General features: G+C 20.3%; 1 long non-coding RNA gene across 1 annotated transcript; it reads right to left on the bottom strand.

Moving 5' to 3' along the window:
- Window positions 1-401: 401 nt before the first annotated feature.
- Window positions 402-16,731, bottom strand: LOC133667190 (uncharacterized). Its single transcript, XR_009832444.1, has 3 exons — window positions 15,160-16,731; window positions 14,340-14,467; window positions 402-1,931 (listed from the first exon to the last, which is right to left on the bottom strand). It is a non-coding gene; the product is annotated as an uncharacterized LOC133667190 (long non-coding RNA).
- Window positions 16,732-16,917: the final 186 nt, after the last annotated feature.

Below are 16,917 nucleotides of genomic sequence, written 5' to 3'. Positions count from 1 at the left end.
GTCACGATTAATAATGGATTTTACATTAATTATAATTTTCAATTATTAATCGGATTAGAATTTTACCCAACTCTGCTCTCTGGCATCATTTGTATTCGAACGGCGACAATATTTATTTATATTTGATTTTTAGAATATCGTTTCATGAATAGATTCCTAAGCTCTTTATTAATCTTATGAAGTGTAGAATAATACTATCAAGTGGCTAAATTTTTTTTATCTTAAATTAGACCGTGATCGTGAATCAAATTACATCTTTAGCATTAGTCCGAGTTTAAAAGTTGTGGCAATAGAAATATTATTTTCAAAACTATTTTTTGAAGATTAGGATTTTTGAGATTAGAATTTTAGAAATACCAATTCTATATAAATGAGCAAAAAAAAAAAAAAAAGAAAAAAATAGGGAAACGAATAGCCGCTTATTCATTTACGATATATAAAAACTTTAATTGACCAGAAAATTGATTTTCGCCAGAATCGAACTTCCACTTTGTTGTATATGTTACGCTCAACTCGCGGGTATTGCCATCTGTCAGGACCGAAGGAATACTTAGTGATCACGTGTGCAAGATGTGTGTGTATATGTAATGCATGGATCCTATGCGTTTAATTTTTAACCTTTTTCTAAAGTTCTTTTATATAATAATTACTATGAAGTATAAATTTCATTCCATACATAATACATTTTTTTCTTCAATTTCGATAAAATTCGTTTGAATGGAAAATTGCACGTTGTATTAACAGAAATAAAGAAGGATTGTAATGTTTGATTCCAACGAAATGAGAAAAGTGAAAAACATCAGACATTTTTATTGTGATAACAAGCCGAGGATGTATCTTGATAATTGCTTTATAAAATATCACGTAAAACAACAACATAGACTTTAATATTCAACAAATTTTCTTTTTTCGTGTGTAAAGATACATAAAATATTAAAATATAATTGTGTGTGAAATTATTTTAAATTAACTATAAGAAATTCATCGAACGTGCGGGAAATCATTTGGAGTTATTGATTCGACCGAGTGAAAAAAGTTTGGAGCACAAAAGGTTAAGAGAAACGAAAATGAGACAATTTTCAATTTCATCTAAAAACAGAACAGACAAGAAAGAATAAACTCAAATAGAACACGATAAAGACAAATTATCTGTGTTCTAGCCTTCAATCAAATACGATCTATCAAATACGATCTATTTTACGACAAAATATTCTCAATAATCTTAGCTGGTTTGGAGACTGAAATGATTCTTTTGCCATGATATATACAGCAAAGTTATTAGAATACGCACATTGGATTATTTAAAAGTCAAGCAGAGTATAGCATTGTAGAGAGCATATTTTTGATGACCAATCTTCATAATTATATGGAAATTAAGTGCCATCAGAGTTGTGAGGCGATTCTATATCATTTTCACGTGGCGGTAACGATGTTGACAACTCTGTTATTCCATCTATATGAGTATCTTCTTTTAGAAACAACAATCTGCCAGCAGATATGATTAAAAGTAAGGTATTGTGATAGAGCAGACAAGATAAAGACAAGAACCCTAAAACTTCGCCAATTATCGACAGTAGTTAAGAGTGTTCTTTCTGTTTTGAACAAATGGATGAACCATAGTTAAAACACGCTTTCTACGACGCAAGTTTTGATCTTATTAGTATCGTATAGAAAGAGTCTATATGGCGCAACATAAAAAAAGAAAATATGTGTGATTTCGATGTCGCCAAACGAGTGCATATAATTAAAAAATTTTTAGAGAAAAAAAGAGAAAAAAAGAGAAAAAAAAGTGGCAGGATGTGTGTTTATTAGAGTTACCGGTATTAGAAGCATCAGAGGAAGGCTGTGTGAGAATTTTAGTCGATAAAAACTCGATAAAAGTCCATCTCCATCTAAAGTGACCGAGATATCCAGAATTTCCCCCTGGACACCTGGTAAAAAGAAAAAATTAAATTTAAGATTGAGTTGGGTATTTTATTAAAAAATAATATGATTCTATTAAAAAAAAACAAACTTGACTAAAAAAATTAATAATACTATATTATATCTCTTTCTATGCCATAATTCTTAAAACAAATAATTTATAAGTTGTAAGTACTTCTGTATAGCGTCCATTTTCTACACGTAGTATATAATTTCCTTTTTTATAGTTTTTCATTGAAAGAATCTATTAAAACAATTATATCACTCCATGGATGGTAATTACTCAATTAGAAAGAGTACAATCATTTTAGAAAACGACTTAAAAAAGAAATGTCATGTAGTTTGGAAATCCAGATGTCAAATTTTTATGGAATATTTGAAATTATAAATAATAAAAATAAAAATATTCATGTGAATCATAAAATAGCCATTTATACTATTTTCTTATCGAGAAAAAATGTGAAAGCAGCCCGATAAAAAATCTATAAAATGCAAATTTTCTTTTCGAAAATTTATATTAATAATTACTTCAGAATTCGTTTGAATTTATTATAACTATTGTTAATTAAGTTATTGTTGTTGTAAATTTATTATTTATATATATTGCTGATGGCGAAAATAATCATATTATTAATAAAAACCATACCATACATTCTTATATCGATGTTAAAAATTAAATTATTTTAAATTATATTAAATTATATTAAACAAAATTAAAAAAAAATAATGAAGTGTCGAACAAGAATACAGTAAAAGCATTATTTTATATTCCTTAATTTTATATGACGAATGTGTGATAATTTATGATTTTATATTGTAATGCTTAGATCATATATAGTATATAGAATATCTATATATAGTAGAGTATCTATATATAGTATATAGAATATAGTATATAGAGTATATAGAATATAAAATATAATAAAAGGAAAAGTAAAAAATTTCGAAAAAAGTTTTTGATAAATAGATAATTTCAATAAGAATATAAGATTCGTCAATTTTTTTTATTAAACAATAACTTTCGATAATCGAAAAAATTATGAAAATAATCAATGACAATACTACTTTATGTAATTACAAAAAAACAATATTTCATAAATTAATGAAAAATATGAATTTTAAATATGAAAACAGTTTTCTAAATATTAAAAAATATATATATATAGCCAAACTATTTGAAAATATTAAAACAATTTAAGAAAACTAAGCGTCAAATATATTGCTTAGATGAAACATGGATTAACGCCAGACATATAAAAAATTTTGTTTTTGATAAGATATTAACAATTTTTTTCCCTAATGCATTTTCAAATAGATTATCTATGGAATTAAAAAATTCGTTTCAAAACAAAATAAATAAATGTCTTGTTATAATAAATATTCACATATTAAAAACGATTTTGTTAATAATAGTTTATGAAATTTATAGGTTTTGAATAAAAAAAAAATTATTATCACGAAGAAATTGAAGATTGATATTTGAAGATTGATTTTAAAAAATTTTAAATAAACTGAAAGAATTCAATATCAATCGATAGATGTCATGAACAATGTCTATCATTCACATTAATTTCAGAAAAATCCAAATGATATTTTTTTTTTGAAAAAAAATGGACATACAAATTTTATTGTAATCAAAAAATATTTCTTTTTGTAATGATATGCTAAAAAAAATAAAATATTAAATTATTTAAAGTTATTAAATATTATACTAATAATATTATAAAATTAATAAATAATATATTTATTAAAATTAAATAATATAATTCATAAATATTATAATAATATTACAGTAATAATAGAGTTATTAAATATTACAAAGCAGTAGAAAACTTATGGCTTATGCAATAAATGAAATAACAAAATCAAAAACAATTCTCCGAATATCATTGTGAATTAAATCTAAATGATATGGATCCAGATAAAGAATTATGTTATAACAAGAAATATAATATTTAAATTTGCCGAAATAAAAAATTTATTTTACGGAGCATTAAGTATAAATTTTAAGTATATATATATATAAAGAAAGAAAATTAGCAAAATTACATATAGTATGTATCGTTGAAACTAAATTTTGATAATAGATAATATAATCAAACAACTATTCAATTTTCATTTTAAATAACATTGAATATATAATATTAAATAATATTATAAATAACAATGATAATAATTAAAATCAAACACAGAATTAGATTTAAAATAAAAAATATATTCATTATTTTCTTATTGATCAAATTATTCACAATAAGTAATTTTTCACAATATAATGGAAAAAATAGAAATACGAATTAGATAGTTTGAGAATCTCAAATGAAAAATGTTATCATATTTGACAATTATGAATACTCTGTCTCATCCATATACATATTTATCTTGGCTCGGTTCTTTGAATGGATATAGTTGAAATTGAATACGAAATTGAAATAGCAATATTTTATAAAAATTAAATATTGATAGCTTCTTATTATATAAATAACATATTTTAAGCAGTCTAAGGTATTGAAAATTATCCTTTCGACTTTATATGATTCATTTATATATTTTTTTATGCTTCTATAATTTTTTTACTTATCGTTTTATTAGACAAATTTTATATCAAATTGAAATATTGAACTAGATTTATTGATTTATTTTTATGTATATTTTAAAATACTGTGCAAAGTTTTATGAAATCGAGCGAGTAAAATCAAAGTTGTTATACTTTTTATGTTCGAGTTATTATGACTCGTGTTGTAGAAATTCTGTCGTAAAATGATTTATTAAACGCCGCAAATATATAAAGAACAATAATTGATAAATATCTATTATATTTGAAATGATGAAACAATGAATAGCAATCAATACAATTATATTAAATTATGTAAATACTTTATTCTCATTTTTATTATATTACTTCCTAGAATTGCCAATAAATTTTTATCTTTATGGTAAATTTTAGAAATATAACATTGAAATTTGATAAATTTTCAATTCATTTCCCAATTCGTTCGTCAGCTTCAATGGAATATTTAAAGTGATCGGTATTATTAATAGAGAATATATAAATATTTATATATCACTTAATAATTAAAAAGAATAAAAATAATCTTGAATATTATTCTGATTCTACTGATAGAATCAGTTCATCGATAATCAAAATTATATAAATGGTATGATATCACAAGTTGTCTATAATAATATATAGAGTAAGAATGAAGAATCAAATAATACATATGAATCAAAAAACGGAAAAATAATGTAGTCTAATCTAATTCCTCTAAATCGATCGTCCTTCAACAGAAAATATTATTTTTGCAAAAACTGATGCTACAAGATATGCCTTATCAATAAATACAGATGTAAAGTCCATTTTTTTTTTATATATTTCTGCAACATAGAAGAATTAGAAAATTCTAATTACGAATGAAAGTTGGATGAAAACGTTCAAGAAATATCGATTTTTGAATTAAAAGCATTTTTGGTCCACTTATTTTGGATAATGTTTATAAATCGTGGAAAAACAGCAGAATGCTTATAGCATAAAAATAGATCTATTTTCAGAGTCATGATATCTTTATAAAGATTTCACGAAATTTCTAAAGTAAATCATACAATAAATCATACATTACAATCTAAAAAAACAGATAAATTAACAGATAAGATTATAAGTTATTAATTATTAGTTATTAGTTATAGAAATTATTAATTAATATATTATCAAAATTATAACATCTTATAATGTTATTATCGATAAACAGTAGCATTCAAAATAATAGTATTCAAAAGATAATATTCTATTCGTCAATTTAAAATAATCCTAATTAATATGGAATAAAAATTTGAATTTTATTTAAAAAATCCATATACAATATAATATGCAAATATATACAGGTAAATCTAAACTATCGATATCCCCTTCTCCACCTAAAATTAAAATTTTCACATTCTAAGTAATTTCATAAAACAATTTAAAAAAATAAAATATAATATATAACAATTTTTTTAGTTTTCATAATTTGAATCGAAGTTCGTTAAAATAGAATATTTCTATAATAAGCACGTTTGAAAAAATAAACCAGAATTACCAAAAGAAATTTTCAACAAAAAACATGATGTTATTATTGACTTTTTTTTAGCAATGTATTTCAACAGTCAAACAAGAAAAATATAGCTCAAAACATTAAAAACATATCTGTAAAAGACACACAAATTAGAGAATAATATATATTTTGTTATTTTCATTATTTCAATGTCACTTATATTCATAATTTTCCAAACAACTTATATGTTTTAATAAATATTGTTGAAAAGCCGGACATTACACTTCATGAGAAAGATAGCATACTATATAAACAAAATATTTTTTAATTATTGAAATAATATACTGAATTGTTTTTGATATTTATATTACTTAATTAGAATAATGAATTATTTTAATATACTTAAATATATTTATTATGAGAAAAAATTTTAAAATATTACAAAAAATATTAGAAAAAATTACAAAATATGTAAAAAAATAAAAAAATTAATGATTAAAATAAAAATGTGTATAAGAAAATATTATTTCAATATTTTATAACTCCATGTTTTGCTTCTATAATTGCTAATAAATGTTCATATAAAGAAATATTTTTTTTATGTTGATTTGATTGAGTCTAGCAATTTTCGATAATGTTTAAATCTGGCCACTCTAAAATTTGGATGTTTTCTCATTTAATTCATTTAAATTAAAAATATCATTTTATTCTTAAAATTGCACGTCGCTGATGATCGATTATCTTGGACGATTTATTTTTTTCCCTATATTTATATCTATATAGTATATATATATATTTTAACAAATTTTAAATAAACGATTTGGCGTCTACGATTCTAGTTTGCAATTTTAATAATAAAATAAATTTCTTTTCTCAAATTTTGTATTATTTCAAAATTATTCAATTTTTTACCTCGAACCCATTGTCTAAAACTTCACAATATTTCGATTCTATAACACGCACGATATTATTCACTCGTGCGAACAGTTCGACGAATTGGCATCAACTAAAGAAGGAAAAATGAGAACGTGTAACTACTACTTTGACGCAGCCCAATATTAATGTTTATGTTCTTGGCTTAACTTTGATTCGAGTAAACGAAAAGGAAAAATTTACGTTGAACGTGTACAATCTATCAATCTATCAATCAATCTACTGAAAATTGATATATAACGAAAATTTTCAATTATATTTGAGAAAGTTAACTAAATTCCATTAATCTGTTATTTTTTTATCGCAGAGTATAATTTTCGATTTTTATTTATTTACAATTATTTATTTTATTTTAATACTTTATTTATATAACAATACAATCGAGGAAAATTGTAATAAGAAAATCATATTCGTTCTACAACGATTCTATCAAATCGATAATCATTGATTCTTGTCTTCTATGTTGTAGTTTACATTAATCGTGCTGTTCTACATTATGGCTATTAAAATTCATAACAATATTTTCGAATTATTTACTCTATCCTTTATATATAAAAATAAAAAACAAAAAAATACAATAAGTCAATATAATCAAGTTTCTTTGAATTATTTTATATTTGATTTATATTGGACACAATTAATGTAAGTTTTGATAAACAAAAAAAAATTATCTTTTATTAATATATATTTTATGCCTATCTTCATGAATTTATTATTTTTCTATATTGTTTTTTTATTTTCATTGAATATATATACATTAGGATTCAGAAAATAATAGTTTAGTAAATATAGGATATAAGCATCTCCAATGACTTTTATTTTGATACATATTACCAAATCTTTTAAGTAACCTTCAAAAAGTTTTAGCCATAACTTATACTATTGTTTAAAAAATTATAAGATAGTTTATCTTTTTCCATGAAATGATAAATTTAATGTGATTAATCCAGTAGAATCAATTTTTGAACTTGTTTATGTAAATATTTAGTAAGTCAATGTTTAAGTAAAAATTAACACCATGATTTCTTGAAATTTGAAATTTCTTGAAAAATGAAATTTCTTTATGGCAAGAATCCTAAACGTTCTCTATATTAACTGAATAATAAAAATATCATGTTTTCACAATCGTTCAATTATCAATGATATATGACAAATAATAAATATATTAAAAATATTATGGAATATCGCAAAAAAGGAAAAATTGTACACACTAAAATAGCTAAAAAAATTATAAGAAAATATAATAAAACATATAATCTATAATTGTCAATTATGCGAGCTTGCAATTATATTAAACTTTAAAAAAAAAATAATATGCAGAATAAGAAAGAAAATTCAGATTTATTATTTCTAAATAATGCTATCTTACAAAATATCTGACAAGAAATTTTATTACTTAGAAAATGAAATGGTTATTAAAGGAAATATTATTTTTGAATTTTTATTGAAAAAAAAATTATTCCTAATGGTTTAAAAATTATTAATGGCCATTAGATTTTACATGAAAAATCTATAAATTACATAAATTATTAAAAAGTATGAGTTTCAAATGGAAAAAGTACAGCACTAATAGAAAAATTAATCGAAAAATCAAATATTGTCATCTAAAGGGAAAAATATTTAAAGATAATTCGATATTATAGAGGACAAAATAAGAACATTGTATATAAATAAATAGATAATAAACAAAATATAATGACAATTAGTAAATGTTAAACGAAGAAATAGTTCATGTTTTAAAAAATACAAGTTCTTTTTATAGATTTATAAAAGCTAAAAAGTGGATAGTAAAAAATGGATTTATTAAAGAAGCATAATTAATTTTCAAAGCACATACAAAAGATTATTATGGATAAATGAATTCAAATTTTAAAAAATAGATTGAAGAAAAATTTATTAGTTTATTATTATTCCATATTCCACAAAATTTAATTGTGATAGATAATGTTCCATATACATGATACTTTCTAAATATAATAAAAAAGATATTTTTCTGCAAGAATATTGTTAATGAAAATATAAATAAATGTTCTTTAAACAAATTTACATATTTTATTAATACTTTTTCGATTATCCTATAGTTTGCAGATAATACTTTTTTCAAAGTTCGAAATGTTTATTCGTATTTTCCGAGTATAATTACGTTTTTTTCGTGTTATTTTCTGTTTCTTTTCTTTTTTTTATATTTTCAATGTTTATATTTTTCCCAAAATTTATTTAAAATAATGGAATTTTTGAGAAATATATGCAATTTAAAAAAAATATGAAATAACAGAATACAGAGTACAGAATCAATCTTCGACGTTCATTTGCCCATGTTATTTAATATTATTTAATATACAACAGAATAAAAATAAAATTAAAAATAAAAAATTTCAAATATAAGACTTTATATCATAAATTATTAGTAATAAAATGTAGTTATAATGCAATACTTATAATTTTTGAACAATTTATTAATAAGATAGAATTTAGTAAAATTCAATTTAGAAAATAATCCTTTCTTTTAAATTATATATACATAATATATAGAAGAAATATCTATTTTTTGTAGTTTCATTCTTTTTAAGTTCAATTTAATATTTTATATTATTAAAATTGTAAAAGTAATTTGAATGTAATAATAATAAATTCTTTTACTTCCATGATTTTTGTACACTAATTATGCAACTTATTGACAAATTTATTTATTCAAATTTGTTTCAGTAAAATATGCTCTACATATTACAGTAACAATTTTTAATTTTACAAGAAAAGTCAAAAAATTTATCACACAATCAATTAGATTATCACACAATCAATCAATAGATTTATTATTTTTGAGAAGCAAATTAATATTTATTAGTTATTTTGAGAAGCAAGTTAATATTTAGATAGCATTTATTTATTTTTAATTGAAATTATTATGTATTCGTCAAATATTGTGTTCTGCCATAAATTCAAGGAATTTGTAACCACTGTAAATTTTTTTGCATTCAAACAAAACAAAGAAATACATTTATATAGTGATCAAGTAAAATTCAACTCATTTCGATAAATAATTATCATATTTTTTAAACTATTTAAAATATTTCTTAATTTTTTAAGATTAATTTAATGTTTCACTTCTTTTAATGTTTGCCACTTCTATTAGAATATTGCACATGAATTTTATTATTTCACATTAAAGAACGATTCTAGTAATATATCGTTCTCCAATTGTAACATAACTATTAGATGGAATTTATATTATATTAGATGGAATTTCGAAATTGGATTTTTCGATCCCTTATCTAGATATTTTATATAGCAATTTGATATCTCTGTATATTTATATTACTTTTATATTCTCTTTGTAATTATTTTTATTATTTAAAATTAACGAAACAAAAATGGAAACAAAAATATAACTGAACATATAGAATATGTAGAAATATAATATATAATATAACACATAGAAATATAATATATAATATAATAAATAGAATAATTGAAAAATATTGAATCCTAAGTATACTCAATTTAAAAAACTAATAATTATTAAATGATATTGATAATTATAATCATTTTATCAATTCAAAATATTTTGATTTTATTGATGCAATATCTTAATTATTACATTTTAATTTTTCCTGATCAAATCTACAGATTTTATCAAAACTTTTAAAATATTATACGCATCTCAAAATATATCTCATAATCTATATATAAATATACACAATCTTATACATATTGTAAAATTTAAAAAAATAATGCACTTCTTGACAATTTTAATGTTTTTAAATTTTTACATTTTTTACAAAACTATTTTAAAATTTATGATATATTTCCTATTTTTAGAAACGAATATTTTAAAAGACTAAATAATTAATATCAAAATTATGAAAAAATTTAAATATTCTGATTTTCATAATTTAATTTAAAAATTATTGACAAGGAAGATTAGACAATCTGGAAATTCAAAAAATTATGAAATTTTGCATATATAAAAAGAATAAATCATCTAGAACATAACTGTATTTTTCATTTGTGCCAAAATTCGATTTTAAAAATAAAATCACTCTTTGACAAATTCAGAATTTTCTTTTTTATAAAATATCTTTAAAAAAATATTTTAAAAAAACTTAATACAAAAGTTGTATCATTTTATTATGTTTATTAAACTGGATACAAAAAATATTTTGAAAAATATTAGCATTGGTTTTTAATACGGCTAAATTTCCAATGTTAAAGAACTATTCTTTGAATCTTCTAACTTATTTAGAAATATCAATATAGAAAAAGAAAATTGTGACATCTAAAGAGATCGCAGAAACACAATTGCTTATTAATAAGCCAAACTTAAAAACAAAGAAAGGTAACGGGAACTAGAATGAAAAAGTTTCAAGAAACACTTTGAAGCCAATGACGCAGAAAACAAAAAGATCTTATTTAAAAAAAAGAAAAGATATTTTTCATCCTCATTTCTATTACTTAAAAATTTTTTTTTTATTTATACATGCTAAAATATATAAAACAGAAATCTATATGAGTTATTACAATTTTTTTTAATGAAATAAAACTAAATTTAAATTTAATAATAAATTTTTTCAAATTTGTAATCTAATTAACAATTTTCTTTTATAAATTTCATTTTTTATAAATTTTAATTTCATGATGTGATATTTAATTGATAATTAAATTTTTATTTTTGCACATGTAAATTATTAATATGAAATTTAATTACAACAGTTTTTATTAATAAAATAAATAATGAAAAAAAAATATGCGAAGGAAGAGATATCTGTCGAATAAATAAGTCCGAGCGATCACGAGAATTTTTCCGAGATCACGAGAGTCAATCAATAACATGTTGACTGTCGTGTTTCTAACGAAATTTCGTTCAACCAACGTGCATCGCTGTATCAAGTATATTTCAGTATTTCTACCGATATTTTAGTAATGCGAATCACGCTAATAGTTGCAAGAATGATGTGTGGTATTATTTATTTCCATCATTACTGTTCACGTCTGCAATAGAAATATCAATAATTGTATTGATAATAGTTTTTTATGATAGTACAATTAGAAAAGAATCAAATGGTATCGAAAACTTGGTATTCAATTTCTTCTAATACAATTTCAATCGTAAATACTTTAATAGTTTATAAAATTGCAATAAAAGAAAATAAAAATTAGAAGATGTTAAAGAATTTAGAGAATTATTAATTGCAAAATTATTAGGATTATCTGAAAATACAACAAAATCTTCAACAGAGTCAACATAATATTGCCGTTCGGAAAAATAATTCTGATATAAGTATTAGAAATGCATTATTGCACTTTAATGCAAATTATGTTATTCAGATAAAAGACGAAAAACGGACCGATCAAACGCACGAAGAAATTTAAAAAAGATAACAACTTTTTATTCAAATTGTCCAGATCAACCTCAGTTTTGTATAGAATGTTTTAAAATTTTACATTCAAAATAATTTTTTTAATAAATTATTTTTTTACTATTTTTTATAATAATTTAATAGTTTTATTACATTCTGTGGAATATCTTTCCAAATATTTACGAAGATTCTTTATAAATAGTCAAATAAGCGTCACTCGAATATGGGTAACGTGACAGTCAACGTGATAAAAATTGAGAAAGAATCGACAATGCGATAGCAATTATAAGCGAAAAATAATGCGTAGCAATATTCTATATTATTTATATATTGTTTATTATTAATTCTTTATTATTAATCTAAACCAAAGTAAAATTAATATGTTTATGTAATTGCATGAATATTTAAATATTTATATTTTCTTTCTATATTTTTCATATTGAAAAATTATATAAGTAGCAAATGATAATTAAATGATAATAGTGAAAATCATGATTTTTAATTTGATATAATGATATTTCTCATAAATATATTTATAACAAAAATAAAATGCAGCAGACTTATTGTATAAAAATATACTTTGTTATTTTTGTTATTAACGAAAAATTTGAACGAACATTAGTAAAATCAGAATAAAAACAGTAGCAATGATTCAATCTGTATCTTTTCATAAAAATATTAGTTTATGATATCTAATTAAAATTATATTTTTTCAAAATAAACAAAATATATTTGGCTTAAAAAAAATACATCGCTAGCTTTTCTTTATTTGAAATTGCCTGCAAAGTGAAAAATTTGAAAACGAATGAAAACAAAAAACTATAAATTTTTATAATTTTTATAATTTTTTTTAATATTATTTGAAATAATTTAATAAATATCATTTAATTAATAACAAAATGACAAATATATAACAATATATAACAAAATATATAACAAATCATTTTATTCTTTTCTAAAGAATAATATTATGATTTGCTATCTTAAGTTTCTTTTTGCTCGTTAAGTCAAATAATATACCTGATCTATAATAAAAATATAATAAAAATAAAAATAAAAATTAATAAACATTTAGTTGAGCGATATATTTATTTCAAAATAATGTATTTATTTCAAAAATATTATGTAATGATTATAATAGAAATTAATATTGATAGTTTCAACAATCTCAAATAAGACAGTAAAACGAATAGGAATGTATAGACTTTCTCCGAATCATTCTCGGAATTTAAAAATTTAGAATATTCGATGCTAATTTGAAATGGATTGAAACAATTATGTTTTGCAGATAAATGGAATCAAAAAAATTCTAAATAAGATAAAAATCAAGAATAAAGAAATTACGTGGGAAACTTCGTTTTCAAATAAATCAAATTTGATAATTTTTGAAATATTGTATAAGTGAAATTAGCTAATTTTTTATATGAACAAGTTCAGAATTATTTTAAATATAAAAATAAGAATATATTTTTAAATATAGAATATATTTTTTTAAATAAAAAATTAGTTTTCAACGAATTTAAAAAATTTATCAATTATATAACTTCTTGAATATATATATTTAATCTCGATTTTCTTAAAAATAGATTATAAAATTTTATTTTACATATTTTTGCTTATTTTCACATATAAAATAACTATTGATATTATTTATTTCATTTGAAAATTTTGAAAACTTGATTTATCTGAAAATAAAATTACACAGAAAAAAAATTATTCTGTTTTTATCTTATTTTGATCTATAGAATCTCCTATCTTTATTTATAGAATTTATGCAGTATTTTGTATAAATATACAATTCAAAGATAAATATAAATTTGAGACTATAAGAAGATTTAATTTCATTTTCATCTTATAATAATTAAAAATATATCTTAAACTAAACATAAAACTAAACATTAACAAATGCTTAGTGCTTGCTTTGAGAAAATGGTTTTTGGAAAAAAACTCTAGCAGAATTTTCTTATATGAATCATCAAATTAATTAGAAATCATTAATGTTTTTTTTTTTTCTATTATAATATATTAAATTGTCAAAAACATCACAAAAGAAATTATATGAAAATTGCTGACAAAATACATAATGCTTATTATAAAATACCTTCTTTGCGGTAAATTCTTAAATCATAAAATTTTGTTCAGATTGTCGAATAAAACTCTCAAAGTTATACATCTGAGTCATTAATATTATAAATCAAAGCCATTTCTTTGTTATTCTGGATTCTATTTCTGAAAGAAAAACGTCTCAATATAAAATAAAAAATTAAATAATGAAAAATAAAGAAATAAAAAATTAAAAAATCAAAAATAATATTTTTTATTACATAATCTAAATACAAAAAATTAATGAAAATAACATAATATAATCAAATATGTACAAAATTATATGAGAATTTAATTCACATATATTTATAATTATTTTAAAATAATAAAAAAATAAAATTTAAAATAAAATATTCACAAAATATAATAAGTTTAAAAAAAAAGATATATATGTGTATATAACTGCCAATTATCATTCAACTAAACTATTATTTCTTTAATATTTAAAATTCATTTAACTAATTATACTTTATTTATATTATTTATTTATACTTTATTATATTTATTATTTAATTTATATATTATATATATTATATATACATATAATTATATATATTATATATACATATATATTTGTATGTACATATATATTTTATTGTTTTTTAATTTAAAATTTTAAGAAGAAATAAGCAATAGAATCCCAATCAATTAATTGCATCCAATCTCAAATATAATATATTCTTGATGAACTAAATGATTTATTTATATTTATTGTTTTTTTATTGTTTTTTTCTTCTTCCTATTCTATTTCTATTTCATAATAACATTTCTTTCCTTCCCATCTATCTCTATTACAAATTATAAATTTCTTTACTTACCTATTTTATTTATCTAACTTATTTTATCCAAGATCATATTTTCTTTTATCCAGAATCATTTTTATTTTAAAATTAATATTAATTCTAATAATTAATCTTTTTCTTCTATACATTCTTTCTCTTTTTTTTTCTTTTTTCTTTTTCACATATACAATCTTTATTTTTAAGTTTCTCATTTTATTTTCTTTATTTTTTATTAATTATTTAAAAAAAATTAAACTTCTTGTTAGTTCCTTTCTTTTCTTCGTTTTTCTTCTTCTGCTTTTTTCTATTCTTCTTCTTCTTTCTTAATTGCTATTTTAATGTTATCACTTTTACATACTTTTTCTTTGTTCGTGTTTTTTCTTGCGTTTTTATATTTTCTACAAAAATTATTATTTCTTTTATTGTAATACTTTTTCTTATTTAACCTCTATATTTCTTTCTCTTTTTTTATGTATATTTCCTTTTGTTCTTAAAAATAATAAAATTGAATACAAAAAGAAAAAACATAAGAAGAAAATAAAATAAATATAAGAATTTTCTTCTCTAATTTTTCTTTTATTTTTATATATATAAAACGATCTTCATATTTGTTTCCATGTGTTCTGTGAAATCCTTTCTTATTTCTCCTTTTTTTTTCTTCTCTATTATTTTACTGCCATCTTGTGTTTACCTTTTTAACTCATTTAATTAATTAAAAATAACTTCTTTACCGATTTTTCTTACATTATTTTTTTTTTCGTAGTTTTAGTTCTTTTAATTCATTTTTCTTTGCATTCGGCTTCCTTTTTTTTTAATTTCATTATTCTTTTTTTTCTTTTTCAAAATTTTTTTCATATTTTCTTAATATTTTCTAATATTTTGATGTTCTTAAATCTTTTATATATGTGTGAATACTTTTTTTAGATTTTAAAATAATATAACTATAATAAATATTGCTTATATCTTTTATTATACAATACAAATAAAAATTAATTATAATAAAATATTCAGAGAACAAAAAAAAACAATAAATAAAATTTTCATATTAAAATGCAATGAAATTAATTATAATTTAAATCAAAAAATTAAAAAAACAAAAACTTTATAAACATAATAATAGGTACAAAAGCAAACTGTTTATTAAATCAATATCATAAATCAAATAATCATTTCAATAACCATTCAGAATAGAAAATTCTTTACTTCAATGATTTCAATGATTTTTAAATATATTAGAAATCAACATTTTTATAATGGATGAACTATATTCGATCTAACGAGACAAATGAATAGATGTAAATATGTGCTTGATGTATAGGCAAGGCCGGTAAGACAGATTTCAAATATATTTAAATATTAAATATGAAATTATTTTCAATAAATATATCGAAATATATTTAATAACAAAATAATAAATATAATACAAAAATATATATATATAATTATGTACAATTAATATTTTTTTATTCTGAATTGAAATTATTTTATTTTGAAGTTTTGTTAGTTATCTAATTTCATCAGATGATTTAAATTTAATACAATAAATGGTTTTATTGTTGATTCAATTATTCCATTTAACTGCGAAAATTTATCTTTGTAATAATTGTAAAATTTGCAATAACATGTTTTATACAGTTTAATTATATATTTCATTATTTCGTAAAATACATATTTTTACATATTTTACATTTTACATATCAGAAAATTTAAAATATTTTTGATTGCAACATAATTTTTTATTAGAACTCATATACATACAATTTTATTATGGAAATATTTAATTATAGAAATCTT

The sequence above is a fragment of the Apis cerana genome, linkage group LG13 (assembly GCF_029169275.1).
Source record: "Apis cerana isolate GH-2021 linkage group LG13, AcerK_1.0, whole genome shotgun sequence".
Classification (NCBI taxonomy): Eukaryota; Metazoa; Arthropoda; class Insecta; order Hymenoptera; family Apidae; genus Apis; species Apis cerana.
The sequence above is the reverse complement of the archived record's forward strand: the minus strand, read 5'-3'. Positions and strand labels throughout refer to the sequence as shown.